The sequence below is a fragment of the Primulina tabacum genome, chromosome 7 (genome assembly GCF_025594145.1).
Source record: "Primulina tabacum isolate GXHZ01 chromosome 7, ASM2559414v2, whole genome shotgun sequence".
Classification (NCBI taxonomy): Eukaryota; Viridiplantae; Streptophyta; class Magnoliopsida; order Lamiales; family Gesneriaceae; genus Primulina; species Primulina tabacum.
In genome coordinates this window covers 17428058-17438070 of record NC_134556.1, presented here as the reverse complement: position 1 = coordinate 17438070, position 10013 = coordinate 17428058, and positions in this window count along the sequence as shown.

Sequence of the window (10013 nt, the reverse complement as noted above, 5' to 3'; positions counted from 1 at the left end):
AACCATGTATCAAGAACATGAATCATGATTTTATAACATATTAGTGAATACAGATAAAACTCTTGACTCGACTCACATCTAAGTCTAGGGATCCCGGTGTGAATAAGACGTAACAAATCTCCCACCTACTCTCCCAATCGGGGTGGCGGTACGTCTTATTCCTAGACTTCGGTCCTTTCTGTATCGAACATCTACAATAGGAATCTATCTTCTCCTATGCAATTCGATACCACCAACATCTAGTAACTTGGCCGCTCTGTCAATGACTCATCTATCTCAAGTGCATTTCTATAATTCAATAGACAATATATATACATCTCAAAGCATAAACAATCTAGTATGTGTTTTAGGGAAACTCTAGTCCAATCTGACTCGAGTCGTATCTCTCGGTTAAACATTGATTTATACCTTTCTTTGTTTGGTGTTTGGTTGGATTAAATCAATTCCAATCTTCAAAACCTTCAATACCAATCTGAAATACATGTATAAGATGCACTATATCAATCTTCAACTCAACATATGAATAACGATATGAATCTTAATGCATTTCTACGGCATAACGGTGTAGTCTTGATATACCGGCAACTTACATATCATAAGATCAATGTCACCAATTCATAACAACAATGATATGCATATCATCACCACAAAATTCTGTACAACTCATACCATATAAGCTGGAAAATCGATAACAATCGTATACGATAACATTTCTTCGATCCGGTTTCGATTCTACGACGTCTAACATATCAAGAACATCATATATGAATCATATCCGATTCTGACAATATCATAATTTCAAGACATAACAAAACGTAATAAAACATGCGTCCCGGTGAAGCCTGCGTCGATAGAAACACCGTATCAAAGTCGGATTGCAAATCTAATGGAGGATTTCACACAATCACAAATCTAGATTTAAGAACTTTAACTTCTCTCGGTTGGTTTCGTTTCTCCTCGCTGGAATTCTGAAGGGAGGAATTGTACTTTGATATATATATATCATGCATGAAGAAGGGCAAGTGGCTTCACCCTAACACAACACGTCTCGCGCATATGCGCGACCATCCTCGGCGCATATGCACGAGACGCTATGTCTCGGTGCGTGTATGTCTCGGCAGCTCGCGCATATGCGCGCCCTCATTCGGCGCATATACGCGAGGTCCTTCACAATTTTTCACAACACTCGGGTAGCCTCGCGCACATGCGCGGATCCATGTCACGCATATGCGCTAGGTGCTCTGCCTGCCTCGCGCATATGCGCCCTGCCCGGTCGCGCATATGCGCGAGGTGTTCTATCCTCGCACATAATTCGATCTTCTTTTCGTCTATCCCGGTCTGATCTGTTTCATCTATAATCACCTCAATTTATCCATAATTCATTTCAGATTACGATAATAAAATTCTCGGGCCTTACAGATACCGAATGCCAATGTCCGAAAACCGGGATCCCTAGGTTAGAGAAGAGTCGAGTCAGAGATTATGAGTCATGAGTCTGATTTACAGTTTTATATTGATTCATGTCTTTCAGATTATGATTCATGTTATTGATATCTGTTCCATGCTTTTTATATTTGTTTATATGATTGCATGTATACGTTGTTTATACTGGGAATATATTTCTCACCGGAGTTATCCGACTGTTGTTGTGTTTGTATGTATGCATGACAATAGGTAGGACATGATCAGGGTCGAGAAGAGGATGAGAGATTGAGATTAGCGTGGAGATTCGGAGCCAGAAGTAGAGTTGTATTCATACCTGATATGTAATGAATGAACAGTATTTGTTATGAATTAATTTTGTACAAGACTTGTACTTTTGATCTGATTTTGATCTTGTAAATGAAATAAGGTTTATTTCGTATGTTGCGCACTCATATATTTTTTTAAAAAAAAATTTATGACCCATTTACTTAGTTGTTACATTTGATCCTAATAATGATTAAGAAGAAGAATTAGCGTCCGGGTCCCCACAGATATTATGCATGAGGGATGATCAGAAGCCCAAGCCCAATTTGTTAGGTGTATGCTAGGATATTTTGTGTTGAATGATTGTAATAATTATCAAATTTAAAGTGGGCTTGGTTTATAGCCCGTTCCCACCCCGTGAGATGTATCCCTATTTGCCATGAATATTTATTTGTAAATATTAGTATAGTTGAAGATCAAGATTGGAAGATGGTGGCCTTGATGATTATGAAGATCGAAGACATGTAAATATTGGAGGCTAATGTAATAGTTGCATTTGCATCCCATGCATTTCCCTAGAATTGGATGAATCCGGCAAACATGGCGAGTTTTTAAATAAAATTAATGATGAGACCTTTCAAATTAAAAACCCTCATTTTGAGTAAGATTCAAAATTAATATCAATCCCGAAAAGGGGAATTATAAAGTTGTTTATAATTTCCATGTCTTCCATCGACAATTGGTGCATGATGAACGCTACCTGTGCTCGGGGCTCGGCTCATATTATTGGGGGAGCCCTGGGTGCCGAAAAGGTGTGACATCCATTAACATGGTGATGTGAGCTACGTGGAACTCCCATGATTTCGGCTCATATTATTTAGGGAACTCATGGCGACCGTCTATTAAGGTTCAACATCGATGGGTAAGTCTTGATACGTAAAGATGAACGACGTCATATTATTGGGTCCTAATCAAACGCGAGACAAAAGTTTACGTCGAGGGTTGCATGGTGATGTAATTGGAAACTACCTTTTAGGAATTATGATTGGCTGATATTATTCGAGATCATAATTTGCTAAATGGACCTTACGTACCTAATGAGGAAAGGCATTTCCCGTTTTCACTAGAGGGTAGTGAAAAATGTCAAAACAGTGGGAGAGAAAAGTTATAAAGTAAAAGTCCATACTTTATATCTTACTAAATATTTTAAAACAGTCATTAACATTTATCTGTTTTACTTTTCAGTACAATTTTTGAATTGGTCTTCGATTCTGTAATGCCCTAGATTGTATGTGGATAAAATGAAAAGATGAAGTGTTGCTTGAAGAAAGGGACCGCACCCGCGCCTAGAGAAGCACCGCACTCGCGGTGCATGGACAAAAGTTAGTCATTTTTACAGTAGGGTCACCGCACCCGTGGTCCAAGAAAGAGTGCACCTGCGGTTGATGGACAGAGAGTTGGAATGTATTTACAGAAATGACACCGCACCCGCGGTCTTATATGTAGTGCACCCGCGGTTGTTTAATTTCAGAAAATGAAAGGCATGCCGTGGGCACAGCGCACCCGCGGTGAAGAGTGACCGCACCCGCGGTGCTGCATGCGAGAAATCCACCTTTGTTCCTTGTTGTGACACATGGCATGTATATATATAGATATTGAACTGATTAGTCTTTCTCATTTCAGAATTCAGAACCGAGAGCATCTCCAACAATTCCTCAAGTTCTCCCAAAGTTATAATTGTGATTGTGTGAGATTTATACATTAAAACATGAATCTAAATATAGATTTGGGTTCCTTTCTTTGGAAGCTACAAGAAGATGTAAGTTTCATTCAATTCCAGCACCTTTTGATATATATGTGTTAGGAAAAGGATGAATTGAGTTTCATAATATGTTCTTGAGATTATTGATATCGTAGAAACCCAACCGGATCGAAAAACGGACGTTGTATGCTATAGTTATTATTTTCCAGCATGTTTAGAGTTAACTTATGCAGACTTTGAGTACTATCATATGCTTATGATGATGATTATGAGTTGAGAAGTATGAATTGGTGATATATGTTGAGAGTTGGATTGACCGGTATCGAGAAATTACGTCGTTATGCCGTTAAATTGTACCGAGATCAAGTATTGAATTGGATATGTGTTGATTGAGATTAGAGATTGATAGAATATGTATCAACATTTCCATTTCAGATTTGATATTGACAGATTCGTCTTCGAGACTTCGACTACGACAGATTGTACGACGAAAGGTATAAATCATGTTTTGTTTGGGGAAGACACAACTCAAATGAGATTCAATTTGAGTTTCCAAACCAAATCACATACTAGAATTGTTGTTTATCTTTTGATATGAATTTGATTTGTTTATAGATCTATATTGAAATCTCTTGATAGGATGATGTCTTGTTTATATATTTATATTCAAGCCTTTGAGATAGGAGAGTCATTGGCAGACTTGCCAAACTAGATGTTCGGTAGTATCGACGCTTCGGACCAGATTCAATCCGATTGTAGACACTCGATACAGATATGACCGAAGTCTAGGAATAAGACGTACAGTCACCCCGATTGGGAGGGTAGGTGACAGACAGTGACGTCTTATTCACACCGGGATCCCTAGAGTAGAGTCGATTCGAGTCAAGACATGATTTGATTTGAGTTGCATGTTTAGATAGATCGGTTTCATAGACTATGGAGCCATTGTTATTGCTTTCATGCATGATTTATGATTTCGTATCAGCATGTATGCATGTTTTATACTGGGATTTGTTCTCACCGGAGTTTCCGGCTGTTGTTATGTCTGTATATGTGCATAACAACAGGTGGGGCAGGATCTGGGTCACGTCAGAGATGAGATCAAGATAGCGTGGTGACTACGGGCGCAGAAGATCAATAGTGATGTTGTACTATATTTGTACTACTTGTAGTTTATGGTTTGTAGTAAACACTAGTGATGTGTTGGTAGTAAAACATGACATGTATATTATATGTGTTGTAATTAAATAAAGAAAGATATTAAGCTTAGTATTTACATTTGAATTAATGTTAAAAAGCGAAAACTTGACCCACATTTTGAATAAAGATCCAATTAATCCCAAAAAGAATTGAGTTAGAGCCCGGGTCCCCACAACAGGTGGTATCAGAGTAGTAGGTTCTGTAGACTGAGATAGAATAGAATGAGCGAGGCAGATCGAGTCTTCTTCCTTGCTTTTGATGTACTAGCATGATTTAATTCTTTCCCTATTATATGTTGTATTGTATCTGAGTTGATTTACAGCATATACTTGTAAAGACTGAATCAGAACCGATCTGGATCAGATGTATATGATAAGAGGAGGGCTGAGACAGATTGTATAGATTGTATCCTAATCTGTTTGATAATCAGATATGCCGCCTAGAAGGATACCACAACCAGCTGCAGGTCAAGTGCTAGAACAAGGTAGTACGTCAGGTACTCAGATGGATGTTACTGCGACACCGATGGAGAATTTGTTGAAGAGATTTCAATCATTCCATCCACCTACCTTGAAGGGCACAGAAAATGAAGTGGATTGCGAAAGCTGGTTGGATGATATAGAGATGTTATTTGAATCACTTGCCTATACAGATGAACGTAGAGTGAAGCTGGTTGGGCATCAATTGCAAGAAGTGGCCAAGAGTTGGTGGCTAACGGCGAAACGAGCCTTAGAACATCGAGGTATTGATATTACTTGGAAAGTCTTTAAAGATGAATTTTATCAACGTTTTTTTCCAGTGTCGTATCGAAAAGACAAAGGGGCCGAATTCGCCAACTTGAGACAGGGGCAATGGAACATAGAGGAGTATGTTGCCAAATTCTCTTCCTTGCTTCGACTTGCACCTCACGTAGCAGGGAATGATGAGGCAGTTGCCGATCAATTCATAAATGGTTTGAATCCGGATATCTTCACTTTATTGAACATGGGACGACCCAACACTTTTTCTAAGGCGCTGAATCGAGCGAAGGGAGCAGAGGCTGGCTTGATTAGGCAGCGAGGAGCTTCCTATAGTGTTCAGGGTCAGAGACCGCCACCGTTCGCCACACAGTTTCCACCACCTCCTCCTCGATTTGATAGTGGAATCAGTAGTAGTGGAAAGAAAGATTCTTTGAAAGCTAAGGGTAAGCAGTTCAAGAGAGCAGGGAGCAGTTCATCGAGCTCCAGTGGGTCAAGACAGAGAGGTCCATGCCAGAGTACAGATGTGACAGGTGTATATTGTACTACTTGTGGAGGCCGACATGCCACAGAGCAGTATCAGGGAGTGATGGGCAGATGTTACATATGTAAGCAACATGGACATTTTGCCAGAGTCTGTCCCCAGAGAGGTGCACAGAGATTTTAGAGTGCAGGGTCATCAGCATCAGTGACTCAGCCTAAGAGGCAAGCTTCGTCTGTCCAATCCTTCCAGCCCACGCCTACACAGTCCCATCCTAGAGCCAGAGGTGGCCACACAGTGGGACAACCTCCCAGACAACAAGCTCAGGTGTTTGCATTGACGGAATAGCAAGCCCAAGATGCACCAGACGATGTGATTGCAGGTAACTGTTTTCTTTGCGGTTATCCTGTATATGTATTGATAGATACAGGTGCATCACATACATTCATATCAGAACGTTTTGCATTGACACATGCATTGCCTGTAGAGTCATTGTCTACTGTAGTGTCTATTTCTTCTCCGTTGGGAAGCGGTCTGATATATGTGACTTCAATTAGACATTGCTTACTATACAGTTTGAAGGGCATGAGATTGATTTAGAATGTGTTATACTTGGTTTATCTGATTTTGATTGTATTGTCGGGATTGACATGTTAACTAAGTACAGAGCCACCGTAGACTGTTTTCACAAGATTGTCAGATTCAGACCTGAAATGACAGAGAAGTGGAAATTCTATGGTAAGGGTTCCAGATCTCGGATTCCCTTAGTATCTGCTCTGGCTATGAGTAGATTGTTGCAGCAAGGAGCAGAAGGGTTCCTTATTTATTCAGTGGATTTACTGAAATCGAGCCCGACATTGGCAGATTTGCCAGTAGTACGGGAGTTTGCAGATGTATTTCCTGACGAGATTCCAGGGTTACCTCCAGCCCGAGAGGTAGATTTTTGCATTGATCTTATTCCAGGTACCGTTCCTATTTCGAGAGCTCCATATAGGATGGCGCCAATAGAATTGAAATAATTGAAAGAACAATTAAAAGATATTCTAGACAAGGGATATATCAGACCTAGTGTATCTCCTTGGGGTGCTCCAGTGCTATTTGTGCGAAAGAAAGACAGTTCTAAGAGATTGTGTATAGATTACAGGCAACTGAACAAGGCAACGATAAAGAACAAATATCCTTTGCCTCGTATCGACGACTTATTTGATCAGTTGCAGGGATCTTCTATCTATTCCAAGATCGATCTGAGATCTGGATATCACCAGCTGCGAGTACGAGATATTGATATACCAAAGACAGCATTCCAAACCAGGTATGGACATTACGAATTTATTGTCATGCCTTTTGGTTTAACGAATGCTCCAGCGGTGTTCATGGGGTTGATGAACCGTTCTTTCAGAGGTATTTAGATGAATTTGTGATTGTTTTTATTGATGATATTTTGGTGTACTCTAAGAATCTGAATGAACATGCCAATCATTTGAGAATTGTGTTGCAAACATTGAGAAATGAAAGATTATATGCGAAATTGTCAAGGTGTGAGTTTTGGCTGAGACAGGTTGTCTTCTTGGGTCATATCATATCTGGAGATGGTATTTCTGTGGATCCGAGTAAAGTGGAAGCTGTGATTAGTTGGCCGAGACCGACTTTGGTGCCTGAGATACGCAGTTTCATGGGTCTAGCAGGGTACTATAGACGATTTATCAAAGATTTCTCCAGTATTGCGAAGCCAATTACCCAGTTGACACAGAAAAATGCGCCGTTTGTGTGGTCTGCGGATTGTGAATCTAGCTTCCTAGAGTTGAAGAAGAGGCTGACCAGTGCACCTGTCTTGATGATTCCTTCAGGTACTGGTAATTTCGTTGTATATTGTGATGCATCTCACAGAGGGCTGGGATGTGTTCTTATGCAGCGTGGTCATGTGATCGCATATGCCTCTAGACAGCTGAAGCCACACGAGATTCGATACCCCATTCATGATCTTGAATTGGCGGTTATCGTATTTTCCTTGAAAATCTAGCGTCATTATCTTTATGGTGAGAAATTTGAGATTTACTCTGACCATAAAAGCCTGAAGTATCTGTTTTCTCAGTCAGAGTTGAATATGAAGCAACGTAGATGGCTTGATCTACTGAAAGATTTTGATTGCGAGATCAAGAACTATCCAGGGAAGTCAAATGCAGCAGCAGATGCCTTGAGTCGAAAGGTTTGTGCCCTATCCTTATCGACGATAGGTGTTTCGAATTTAGTTGAAGATTGTTGTTTGTCTGGTTTAGCATTTGACACAGATAGTAGACCATTAAGACTTGCCACGATTCAAGTTGAGCCAGATTTGATTATGAAAATCAAAGAAGCTCAAAGAACAGATCAGAATATACAGCAGTCAATTCAGATGGTCAGATCAGGACATCAGTCTTAATATCAGGTACGTGATTTTGTCCTGTATGTGAATAACCGTATTGTAGTGCCAGATGTTTCGGAGTTGAAACAACAGATATTGTCAGCAGCGCACTGTAGTCGGTTCAGCATTCACCCTGGTGGCAGAAAGATGTACAACGACTTGAAGACACAGTTCTGGTGGAAACAGATGAAATCAGATATTGCCGAATATGTGTCTAAATGCTTGAATTGCCAACAGGTGAAAGCCGAGAGAAAGAAGCCTGGAGGTTTACTTCAGAGCCTATCTATTCCAGAATGGAAATGAGATCACATTTCCATGGATTTCGTGACGAAGTTACCTCGATCATCCCGTGGTTCTGATGCGATTTGCGTTGTGATAGACAGATTAACCAAATCAGCGTGTTTTATTCCGTACAGGATGACGTACAGACATGATCAGATGGCTGAGTTATATGTCAGAGAGGTAGTCAGATTACATGGTGTGCCGAAGTCTATCGTATCAGATCGTGATCCACGATTCATTTCACACTTTTGGCACAGTTTGCAGCAGGCCTTAGGTACGACATTACACCTGAGTACTGCTTATCATCCTCAGACCGATGGACAGTCAGAGCGGACTATCCAGACTTTAGAGGACATGTTGAGAGCTGCAGTGCTAGACTTTGGCATTAGTTGGCAAGATTCACTACCGTTGTGTGAATTCTCGTACAACAACAGCTATCAAACGAGCATAGGGATGGCAAGAAGTGCAGATCTCCTCTATATTGGGATGATATATCTGAAGTACCAGAACTTGGGCCTGGTATGATTCGGGAAATGACTGAGAAGGTGAAGATCATTCAAAAGCGAATGAAGACAGCACAGGATAGGCAAGCCAAATATGCCAATATCAGACGTAGACCGCTAGTATTTGAACAAGGAGACAAAGTGTTTTTGAAGATTTCTCCTTTCAGAGGCGTTGTCAGATTTGGCAAAAGCGGGAAGTTGTCTCCTAGATACATCGATCCATACGAGATTCTTGAAAAGATTGGCGATCGAGCATATCGACTGGCTCTTCCTCCTTCTCTATCCGGGATACATGACGTTTTTCATGTATCGATGCTGCGTAGATACATACCAGATTGTTCTCATGTCATTCGACCTGACGAAGCTGAGCTGGATAAGACATTGAGTTATGTGGAACAACCGATACAGATTCTTGATCGGAAAGAGAAACAGCTCAAAACGAAGAATATTCCACTAGTGAAAGTCCAGTGGAGTCGTCATGGCACCGAGAAAGCGACTTGGGAGACAGAAGCAGATATGAAACAAAAATATCCCGAGTTATTCTCGTGATGTGAGTATTTATTCAGCTTTTGATTTTACTGCTGTTTGTACATACTTTGATTAATTGATTTCACGTTCGAGGACGAACTAATATCTAAGAGGGGGAGAAATGTAATGCCCTAGATTGTATGTGAATAAATTGAAAAGATGAAGTGTTGCTTGAAGAAAGGGACCGCACCCGCGCCTAGTGTAAGGCTCGAGATTTATTAATCTTCATTGATGTGATATTCGGAAGATATGAGTATGCATGACATGTAATGAGAAGCACTAAATGAGATTATGAAGTGGTGCATGAAATATAGACCGCACCCGTGGTAAGGAAAGGACCGCACCCGCTGTTGAGCTCATGAATTGTGGAAGAATTACAGTAGCATGAGCGCACCCGCGCTACGAACAAGACCGCACCCGCGGTTGATGG